Source organism: Puntigrus tetrazona, chromosome 10, assembly GCF_018831695.1.
Source record: "Puntigrus tetrazona isolate hp1 chromosome 10, ASM1883169v1, whole genome shotgun sequence".
In the NCBI taxonomy this organism is placed as follows: Eukaryota; Metazoa; Chordata; class Actinopteri; order Cypriniformes; family Cyprinidae; genus Puntigrus; species Puntigrus tetrazona.
Window position 1 is genome coordinate 16,491,815 of NC_056708.1, and position 11,592 is coordinate 16,503,406.

The 11,592-nt window shown below is 38.6% G+C and overlaps 1 long non-coding RNA gene and 2 pseudogenes across 2 annotated transcripts; 1 reads left to right on the forward strand and 2 right to left on the reverse strand.

The window, feature by feature from the left end:
- Positions 1 to 206: 206 nt before the first annotated feature.
- LOC122352999 lies at positions 207 to 1,604 on the reverse strand (annotated as a pseudogene).
- Positions 1,605 to 4,162: 2,558 nt separating this feature from the next.
- Positions 4,163 to 5,459, reverse strand: LOC122353043. 2 transcript variants are annotated; one of them, XR_006251950.1, is made up of 4 exons: positions 5,442 to 5,459; positions 4,698 to 4,779; positions 4,430 to 4,544; positions 4,163 to 4,335 (listed from the first exon to the last, which is right to left on the reverse strand). It is a non-coding gene; the product is annotated as an uncharacterized LOC122353043 (long non-coding RNA). The 2 variants fall into 2 exon arrangements; XR_006251951.1 differs by having other exon boundaries at positions 4,698 to 4,797.
- Positions 5,460 to 6,799: 1,340 nt separating this feature from the next.
- Positions 6,800 to 8,346, forward strand: LOC122352474 (annotated as a pseudogene).
- Positions 8,347 to 11,592: the final 3,246 nt, after the last annotated feature.

The window sequence follows — 11,592 nt, forward strand, 5'->3', positions numbered from 1 at the left end:
GCTAGTTTCTTTGGCAAGGAAAACATCTTTTAACATGTATAAAAATACTGAAAAAAAGTTCCAACATTGCATGTTCCTTTTCTTGTGCATTCTTGTTCTCAGTCAATAAAATGGTACAATCTGGACCAAAAGGCCTTTGGGTCACGAAATTGTGTCTTGTGGCAAAAAATATAGGTGAAATATAGATTAGAGGGAGACATTTGCTTTCAAAAAGAACAGTCCTTACACCTTTTACACAGAATCTTTTTGAAGGCTTTACGGAAGTCTCTGTTAAAGATGGTGTAGATGAGCGGGTTCAGGGCACTGTTGCAGTAACCGATCCAGAAGAAGAACTTGAAAAGTGGCTCTGGTAGTTTACAAGCCTCTGGACAAATGGCCTGCAAGCTGTAGCTGAAGAAGAACGGGAACCAGCAGACGACAAAAACCCCGATAACAACCGCCAGGACAAACGTGAACCGCTTCTCACGGACGATCATGGCTTTCCTCCTGGTGTTTGGAGTTCCTGCTGGTTTCATGTTGGAAGAGGCCAGCTGGCTGCCCTTTGATGTTACGAGGACATTTTGGTACGTTTTGGATGTTGAGGATGTCTGGTGTCCGGGATCCAGCGCCCTTGCGTTGGAGGTCGTCCCGTTGGCTTTATGTCCCTCAACTACCTCGACGTCAGAGCCTGAGCTTGAACTGTCCTCGTTGTCCTTGCACCTCCTCGAGCGCTTCATCTGCTGCCGACTTTCTGGTGGTTGAGGCTGGTTTACGGCGTCAGATCTGGATGGATCCGGAGTGAAGACATTCGCAGGGTCAACACCGCCCTGGTTTCTCCCGTTCTGCAGCTCTCGCCCTGGAGGAACACCACCTGCAGTGTCTTTCCTCGGCTCTCCGGGAGGACATCTAGTGTGCTTCTTGGCAATCTGATAGATGCGAACGTACACCAGGATCATGATGAGGCACGGGCGAAGAACGACCCGATGGAGGAGTACAGGATGTACCAGACGCCCTCGTTGAGTTTGCACTGTGGGCCACCCCATCCTTGGCCAGAGGGGTTTTGTTCATGGAGACGAGCGGAGGAAAAGAGATGACAGCAGAGATGAGCCACACCACCAGTATGGCCCCTTGATCTTGCGAGGGGTGCGTTGGGTCGCGCGTACTGCACCGGCCGGGAGATGGACAGGTAGCGGTCCAGGCTGATGGCACACAGGTGGATGATAGAAGATGTGCAGAAGAGCACATCCAGTGCTAAGATGATCTCACACCAAAATGACTCAAAGTACCAGTAACCCATCAACTCATTAGCCAAAGAGAAGGGGATGATTAATGTGGCACCAGGATGTCTGCTGCAGCCAAGGACACCAAAAAAAGGTTCTGAGGTCCTCGTAAAGAGCGGCATGTCAGGACGGCGATGATTACTAAGATGTTACCGAAGATGGTGAAGAGCATGATGATCGTCATTGCGGTGGCAAACACAGCCGTGGCTTCAGGGGAATAAGAAACATTGGAACTGCAGGCTTTAACCTCAGAACTAAGATTTTTTCCTGCTCCCAACCTACACGCCACATCTGGAGGCTGTATTACGGTCATACTGAAGTTCCAAGCTAGACCGAAGTGCAAAGAAGTTTTGATCTAGAATTAAATCCTAGCGTAATCCTTCCAAAGACATTCTTTCTTTTAGAAAATCACCGAAAGTGAAATTACTACAATGACTCTTTACATCCAAGAACGACATCCTTTAGGCGTTTTCTTAGCCAAACTTCAAGAAGAAAAAAAAATAGCAGTCCGTCTATTTCTCAAGTAAATTATTTAAAATCAATCTTCAAGCAAAACGCGTAACTACAAAACCAGGCTCTTAATAAAAAAGCTGTGGTATTAATTTTCCACAGCATTACTATCTACTATCATTAGTATGCATGTTTTAGATACTATGATAACTTACCCAAATTATACAAAAGACTATTTAATAATGTGTGTGCTTCAATCTTGATATTAAAAAAGCCAGCGCGCACTTGCGGCACCGGAACAAACACGCGCATGAAGATGCACGGACGCATATAAACAATACACTACGTTTTTAGAGAGAGAAACATACAGTTGCAGAATAAAATCGTGTCCGAGTAAAAAAAAATAATAATAATAATAAAAAATAAATTAAAAAAACTTCACCGTCTCCAAACACGCGCACCAGCCCAGACAAAACTACATTTCCTCAAATACCAAACGCTGTGAAGCAAACAATCTTAGCACGAACAGGTCCATGTTAGAGAAAGAAAAAAAAAATCCAAGAAAGAACGCTCCAGTTAGGGTTAGACTTTAAGAATAATGATTGCTTTCAGTATTTTACAAAAAAACTTCTTCGGCGTCAACGGAATAAAACGAAACCGATAATTCCAACACTTAAGTCATTCTGTCTCTCCATTCACTTATTCTCAGAACATCTCTTTTCTAGAAGTTTGCGCATCAGTCACCGGAGTGAAGTGATTCGAGTTTCACTGCGCGCGCCTCGCCGTGTCTCCCGCCATGACGTCACGCCCTCTTCTCGTGGCGTCACGTCAGAGCGTCACCCGCCAGCCGTTTCTTTTACAAACCTTTTTTAATGTACAGTTGTTAACGGCCCAAACGGAAACCGCGTCTAAAAAGAAACGCAGCGATTTGAAGCAATTGGAGAGGAGGAAAAAAAAAAAAAGGAGCAGAATGCAAAATGCGTGAAATATATTCATATATTAAAGGATTTGTACTAGCTATTTATTTGTGCAACACCATTGCCCTGGCTTTAGTTTATTTTGATAAATTTAAAAGTTACTTGCATATTATTTAAAGGTTCCTCATTTTGTAAACGCAAAAGAGGTCTAGCGAATGAAACTAAATCTTACACCCATACTATTATTTAAAAGGCCACGATTAAAAAAAGTTAAAGAAGCATACTATATACTAGAATCACTAGACATATTCAGATTGCTTTTGTAAAATACAAAAAAAAACATCAGACGGACTGAAATAAATTCAGATCTCCAAACAAGGAAAACGGATTGTGATAAACATGCTGGGGAAAAAAATAATAAATAATATTCACTTAAGAACCCAAAGGAAAAAGACTTGATGAGATTCTACTGCATGTACATTTGTGCCTCATACCTGTTCTTTTTTTTTTTTTTTTTTTTTTATAAAAACAACAGACTCGATTCACATCATCCACCTAAAAACGCGCAGTGACTACCACCTACTGGACAAAACGGGCATAACAATAAAAAAAAAAAAAAAATAGGGGACAACGTATTAGAATTTTGAAACCTTTATTTGTCCTCCTAGATTCCAAGTGACCATTCAAGATTTAGCTTGTTCCTTATCTGAAATTAAAGAAAACGGATTGAGCAACAGCTTGTTCTCAATCTGAAATTAAAGAGAAACGGATAATATATATCATCTTTTGAGATTTTTGTGTTTGTATCAAAATATATGTTTGTATATTATATATACTATAATATTTTTGTGGTATCAAAAAATATGATGATTTTGCATATACTATAATATGATGATGAGTGCACACTATGACTTACATGCAGCGGTACAGCGCCCTGATCCTTTGCACATCCAGGTGAGACAAGTGAGTCCTCTGACCGATTGTTACACCGCTCTCTATGGGGTCCATCGTGTGTTTTCCATTGCGAGAGAAATATTTGCTGATAAACAGAATTTGCCGATGAAAATAATAAAGTGCACGGCCAACCAAAAGCACATCACGCACCCAGACAGCGCGAGGGATACATTTCGACTGAAACTCTTACCTTCCGTAATGCATGATTGATTCTGCGCCATACTTTATACCGAGGGTGTTCCTTTCTCTTCATAAAATTGTCCTCTTTCCTGCGAAACAAAAACAGAATACGTTAAGGCCAAATTATTAGCACGAAAAAAGAATGGAAAACCAGTCGCACTTTATTCTTCACCGTATTTCATGGCCTACAACAAAACTAGGCATGTTTCTGACTATCACAGTACTTCACGTGTCAGGCTAAACAGGGTTAAAGAAACTTAAACTCATTTTATTTATACAAAAAGTGCCACATTAGGAACCCAGACGAAACTGAAATGATGTACGCTAAAACTACTGCAAATTAAAGCAGGATTTCCAATAGAAATGCGTAAATTGCACCGAAATGCTGAATGCACACTTTACCGGAGATGATGTTTTCATCAAGTATAATGACGTGATCATCACGATCGAATCGGGTATGCTCGTGATGAAAGCCGAGGGAATGAATGATCTCGTGGCAGATGTTCCCGACATTACATTTCGGGCCGACCATAACAGACTGCTCGCCCCCGATACATCCAACGTAAGACGCACACCTTTGAGAACGTCGCCCCAGATTAAACACCAAGTAGAAAAGAGAGTCTGAAGCATTCCAGAAAAGTGTCCTAACAAAAGACATTGGCGACTCACCCACTTCCTTCCTCAAAGCGCAAATAGTCGGTTTCTTTAGCATGCCGATGGAATTTTACACAAGTCTTCTCAGAAATCATATCGAAGGCATCAAGAATGTCTTTAGTCCTGCCCTCTGAAGTCCGCAACCACACACGGAAACAAACATTACTTCTCTGATATTGCTTAAACACGCAACATACAGATCTAATCATTAATAATTGTAACTACACCACACTGAAGGTTTTATATCTGCAGAAAACACCACCAGACACGCAGAAAAACTCACTAAGAGTCAAATCGATTTCATACGGCACCGACAAACTTCCATCCACCTCAGGCCAGAGCTGACCCCCTGCGTTCCTGCCAGTCTAAAGAAACAGAGGCAACTATTTTTGTATTACAAGCATTCTGAAATGTTGCTTAAATATGCAAATGAGACACTATACCGTTTTAAATAAGCACTGGTTTCATTTTTCCTTATATACACAATAGAATATAACACAGTATAATATTGATGCAAGCTCTACTTAAAGGGATAGTTCATCCAAAAAAGATAATTATGTAATCATTTAGCCACATGTTTTTCTTCCTTCTCCATATTATTGGAATCGGTAGTCACTGTCAGTGTTACCAACATTCTTCAAAATATCCGCTTTTGTGCTCAAACTGAAAAAAAATAAATAAATAACTCCTACGGATTGGGAAGAACTTTTCGCTTTTAGGTGAATTCTCTCCATTTAGGTAGATATTTTGGTTTAGCTAAGGAGAGAAAACTAAGCTGTCTTTAAAGACGATATTGTAATTGCAAATTGCAAATTTACAGAGACAAACAGATAGTGTAATAAAAAAAACAGCTTATTTTAGAATCGAGTGTTCTGAAAGAAATCGTATTATTGATGTAAAACGGCCTTAAAAAAAAAAAGAAAGAAAAAAGATGCATGGAGGGAAGGAAATCAGTTGTATATAGTAAATGCCTTAAATGACAACTAGCTAGTCTTAATCATGACCATAAAACAATATTTGGGTTTACTTGCAGTAAGATATCCCCTCCTGTACAGCGTAGTCTGCCTCAAAATCTGTTGAAGACATTGATAAAAGACATTAAATCAGACCTAAAGGCTCTGAGGGGTCATGCTGTTGTATAGATAGTCTTACCAAGCTGCGTTTCACTTGTCTTTACCAAGGGAGGTGGTGCACTCTTCACTGAGTTAATATGCACTGTGGAAAAAAGACATCATGCCATTTAGTCTCTTCAATAACAAAAACTAAACTAAACAATTAAACCCCAGCACTTTTCCATCAGTGTACAGCACAAAAACAGCTTTATTTTAATGCGTATTCTATATCCACGAACGTAAACTCATAATTTAATTAATTTTGTGTGACAGATTTGCGCGATCGGAGTACCTTCAGAAAGCCATGAAAGTAGTAAAACGAACCACAGCATTTTAAACAGTTGCTAACTTGAAAGAAGTACGGTATTATATAAAACGTTTAAACAAACCTTCCTCTCAAACACGTCCTTGCTAATTATTTGCCATCTGGGGCTCTTGATTGACAATTACTTATTGAAATCCAACGAGAGTCCGTTGGGTTTACAACAGCGGTAGGAACCAAAACCTCGTGGTGTAGTTTCGTTCCGGACGGTTTTATTGGTGGGGCGCAGAAAACACGCGTGAATTGTTGAATAGTTGTTATGTTGACAGCTGATAGCGGAAGAAAATCTGCTGTGGTGAGTTTGTGAAATTAACGTTACAAATTGTATTACAAGCGATAGATTTCCACCAGCCAGTTATGAGTTAATTGAATCAGCCGGATGTTTTTAAGTAACATTTTGGTAATGATTCTTGATTCTTGTAATGTTGATTTTTGAGGAAAACATAATCTGAGTTATACACTAAATCTAAAATATCTCTCGTATACATGTATCCCTATACACTTTCATTTCTGAATTGTATAGGGATACATGTATATAAAGTATATTTCAGGTTTAGTGTATTTCAAATTAACATAGCGTCGGTTTAAAGACGTGTAATAGGCTATTTCTTTCTTTACATTATTATTATATAGTTTTTATCTTATATCTACTTTGCTTAAAAACCTAGGTGCTGAATCTAAATCTGATACATTTCGGTTTAAAGATCATCTTTTTATATGCTATGCTATGTTTTATGTTAAGACTTTGGTGCTGAATGTTTGCCATACTCAACATGGTATTTCAGAGCACTTTCATTGTGAGAAATATGGTATATTCCCATTGCACTTGTTAATATCTGTTAGTATATAGACTGGTATTGACACAAACTATTGTTTATATAGTAAATATGTTATTCACCTGACCATGAATTTATTCTTTTGTTCTAAGAGAGCTCAAAATGACGAGGTGGCCCGGAGTTTAACAACGTCCATAAACACAAAGAAGCAGACGCCACGCCGTGGAAGCAGCTGAAGGCGAGTGGGAACGCTGGAGAGGCGGGAACAAGTGCCGGCGGTCGACACATCCAGCAGGGACCGGCTCAGAAAACGCAACCCAAAAAAAGAAGAAACGAGAACATGACAGTGAAGACGTGAATGGGTTTCTGGAGTATTTAAAGCAGACCGGTCAGACGCCTGAAGACCAGACTCTGAGAGAAGAAGTGGCAACTGCACTGAAGAAAGACACGAGACGAGAGAACAGACGGATAAAGAGACAAAACACCAAGAAGAACAATATGGTGAGGGGAGGGATGCGTAGAAATGATTAATATGGGAGCTTTTCTCCACCATGGAATAAAATCTGTAACTGATCAAATTTGGCTTCTTTCTCCTCAGTTTTCTTCCTTGCTGCTCTTACATTTTTCTCACTCATAATTATGAGAAAATGGTTTTATTTTTTACTTATCTAATATGTATATGTGTGTGTGTGTGTGTGTGTGTGTACTGGTAAATTGGATTTTTTTTCAGAATTGATTGCAAGAGATATGAGCGTGCAATTCCAGGGGAAAAGTATAATGAGATAATTCTGAAAGAACTCAGAAACTGTCTCGAAATTGAGTTTATAAACTCAGATTTGTGAGATCCAAACGTACGAGATGGTTAGAGCCAATATAGACGCATAGCTCCGTATGTAGTGCCAGCTCAAAAAAAACCCAAAAAGCACCAAAGGATTGAAAAAGCAGAAGTAAGCTACTGGATCATCAAGTCTAAATATGAAATATCTCGCTTATGTTCTCATATTTTGCATCTAGATCTGCTTCAACTGCCGGAAGCCTGGTCACGGTATCGCTGACTGTCCAGAGGCGGATAACGATGAAGAGATGGGTCGTGGGATCTGTTATCGGTGTGGTTCTACCGAACATGAGATCCAGAGATGTCGCGCTAAAGTGGATCCTGCCATGGGTACGAGTTGAATCAGACGTTTTGATGGGAAATAAAAATAAAAAATCAAACCTGATACGACTTATCAAATGAATAACTTTTTTTTTTTTAAGGTAAAAATACCCGTATGCCAAGTGTTTTATCTGGCGGTCAGAATGGACATCTGTCCAAAGCCTGTCCTGATAACCCAAAGGGACTGTATGCTGCAGGTCAGTGGTTTACTTGTTTGAGGACTAAATATCTGGATTTTAGCACTCATGGAGTTTCGTTCTTGCAGGCGGTTGCTGTCGTGTTTGTGGTTCAGTGGAGCACTTTCAGAAAGATTGTCCTGAACACCAGAACTCAAGTGAGTCGCTCGCACCTAAGCTAACCACATCTTCTGTAATTGAAATGGAAGTTAACTCAAACTCCTTTTCGGCAGCTAATTCCATCACCTCAGCCGACTGTCCAACAGAATCAGCGCCGACCACGAGGACGTCCCTGTTCCTGTGAGAAAAGCACAAGCCAAAAAGACAAAGTGGTGGTGTTCTGATCCACAGCGGCTTGAGGACAAATATGCAACTATCGTTAATTTGTGATGTTATTTTATACACAAACAAAAGTGACTCTTTCTGTTTTGAAACCATTTACTTGCTATTAAAGGTTTTCACGATGAAGTCGACTTGGAAATGTAAGCTTTAATTATGAATGTTTTCTCATTTATATACCCAAGAAAGAAAAGAGAATTTATTTACAAGACTTTTTTTTATACTCTATGAAAGAGTGTTGTTAAGTGGGTTTTTTTATTGCAATATTAAACAGCAAAGATTACAAAAGAAATAAAACAAACATTTGAGAACAATACGTATATATATGAAGTATGTTTCATTAATTCTTTTAATTTATTGTATAACAAGAAAAATTAATATACAAAAAAAACCAATAAAAAAATGAATATAAAAGTAATAAAAAAGGGGCACATTATTAGATCAAGGAGAAATCTTAGACATAGTACCTAAAACGGTAAAACATTACTGTAGGCTATTCGTGAATTATTTGTAAAATAAATCTCATTGACTTCTCATTTAGGTTTTAAACTTGACAATTTTCACATTTAGCAATTGCAAACATTACTGTGACTTTAGATTGATTAACATGTCTACATATGTTTTTATGGAATAAAACAACGTTACGAGATCCTTTACTCCTGTGATGCATGGAAGAAGTTACTTTGCCAGGACATTTATAAACTATATTACAGTAAATTGTATAACAGTGGACTATATAAAGGACATACTGTTAACAATAGTTACACACATAATCAAACAAATGATATTTGTAAGACTACAAAATGTAAAATGCAGAATTTCAGGTCTGGTCTGGAAGGCTTTCTGCTTCTAGTTTGGGTGAAGCACTGAGATCGACTCATCTCAAAACACAAGAGTGGTAAACGAATGAGGTTACAGTATGCATATCATGCTATTTTACTGACAAAACCTCAGCTGGTTTCCGCAGTTAGTTGAAATCAAGGGTAAATGTGGAAGGAATTGCTATGATGAGAAGGCGTGATTGTGACTCAGTTTTTTAAAAAAGGCATAAAAGTATCATAAAACTACATTCAAATATGAATCTGTGATATTCTTGTAATTTCTTATATCTTTTCTTTGCGAGGAAACAAATGTACTAAATGAGCATTATGTAACCTTCATAATGATGCCTCATTATGATTCTGTAAATATTGCATAAAATATTTCTTTTTTAGTCAACCAGAGAATATCTTCTTATGCCACCTGATTTTTAGTTCCTTCAAAATCACCAACGGAGAGCATGTTAACAACCCGGGGCTAAGGCAAGAGATACGATATGTGTCGAGTAAATAAAGATAACATGATAATCTACTTCGACAGACTGACCTAATGCATTATTCATACACCAACATAGCTAATGAGAAAGGAGATAATCAAGCTCAAGCGATGTGGTTGTATAAACGAAACTAATTCACTGGGAGGGTTCAAATTAATTATGCAGTGCACAGAGTCTAAACACAAACAATACACAAAAAAAACTAAACCTAATACGCAGCATGTTTTGAAAAAGTACCATAAGCTCCAAAGGAATCTGAGTGGATGCTCTTTCAAAGCTGGGAATTTCAGCTGGCTTTGGCATCGACTTTGTCTCAGATGTTTCTGCTTAAAAGCTAGTGGAGAAATAAAAACACAAAACAGAGATTTAAAGTTTAATGTTGTTAAAAGGAAAGGAATAGTTCACCCAAAAATGAAATGTACTCATCCTCACACAAATCAAATTTGTAGTTGAGGTTTGTTTCTTAATCAGAAAGATTTGTAGAAATGTAGCATTACATTACTTGCTTGGCAACTGATCATTTTGTTTACGGTTTATCAGTTGTTAGGACTCTCGTCCTGATGGCACCCATTCACTGCAGAGGATCCACTAGTGAGAAAGTCATGTTATACTACATTTTTTCCCAAACCTGTTTTGATGGAGAAACAAACATATACATCTTGAACGGCCTGAGGATGAGCACAATTTCAGCACATTTAAATTTTTGGGTGAACTAGTTCTTCTTTATGTGGCTATTAGCAACTTTTGTGTAAATGAATGTCTTTGTGTTTTTACTTGCTGACATCAATCTTGAACCCTTCTGAAACTCTAGGATCAGGATAGATCTCAATTCACTCTGTAATTGTACATATCTGATCCTTTCTGTAAGTAATTTAAACATTTATTTATTCATTTTTTTCAGAAATATTTGTATTAAATCATGATATTTTTATTTAGTAGCATGCTAAATACAGTATATGGCTGTGCTTAAGCACTGTGCTCGTGTCACAAGAGCCACAATTTTATTTTTTTATTCTGTGTGAATTGGTGCCTTACAGACATTTGCATTGTGTTGAATGCTGTACAGGCAAGCATTACAGACAGTATCTTATGAGGCACTTGTTTTCATAAAACATTTTCAGTTTCAAGCTTGATATATATCACCGAAGAATTTCTTATCACATTTACTGACCTAGATTCTCAAAGCAAAAAAAAAAAAAAAGAACCTCCACACAACCGCAAACCACTTAGTTTCATGGGAGAAAATGATTTTCTGATATCAGTGATAACTTCATTTGGACATCCTCAGTAATGTCTGGTTTATTCAATTCTTGCAGAAGGAACACCAGCAGATCATTTAAGAAATGAGTTCACGTATAAATTTAGCCAGCGTGAGTTTACATAAAATGGACAGGACAGGCATTTGACTGAACCCCAGTCAGAGAGTCATTACTAGTGCAACCTGGGTTTCAATCAGATGGTCCGATTGCATAAAAAGAATGCCTTGCAGGGAAATGGATTCAACAGTGCAAAATAAAGCCAAACTGTATTGGAGCTGACCCCTCTTCTCCGAGAGTCCAGCAATCCCAAACACCTGGATACACTGGTTGTCCATCAACATCTAGAGGTGGAGAATTGGTTCTACGCAGAAGGAGAAAGTTTCATGGCTGGGGAGTCAGCTCACGAGGTGACCTGGTTTAGTTAGCAGAAGCCCAAGTTTGTGAAGTGTTCATCAATTCTTTCAATCATTAATTCTTTTCCAGAATTTTAAAAAGGACCCAAGTACCTGGGATTGAACTTCCTGCTGGGCAGCCACAGTTTGATGTTTCTGGTTGGGGAGGCCAGACCCATTGGCCAGGTCAGTAAGGAGGGTGTGAGTGACATTGTTGACTGGCCTGGAATTCCTAGATACATATGGCTCTTTAGAGGCTCGCGCCAGGCACTATCCCACGCCCTCTCCACCGACCAGCGAATCAATCATTGATGGCTGGAACTAACGATGG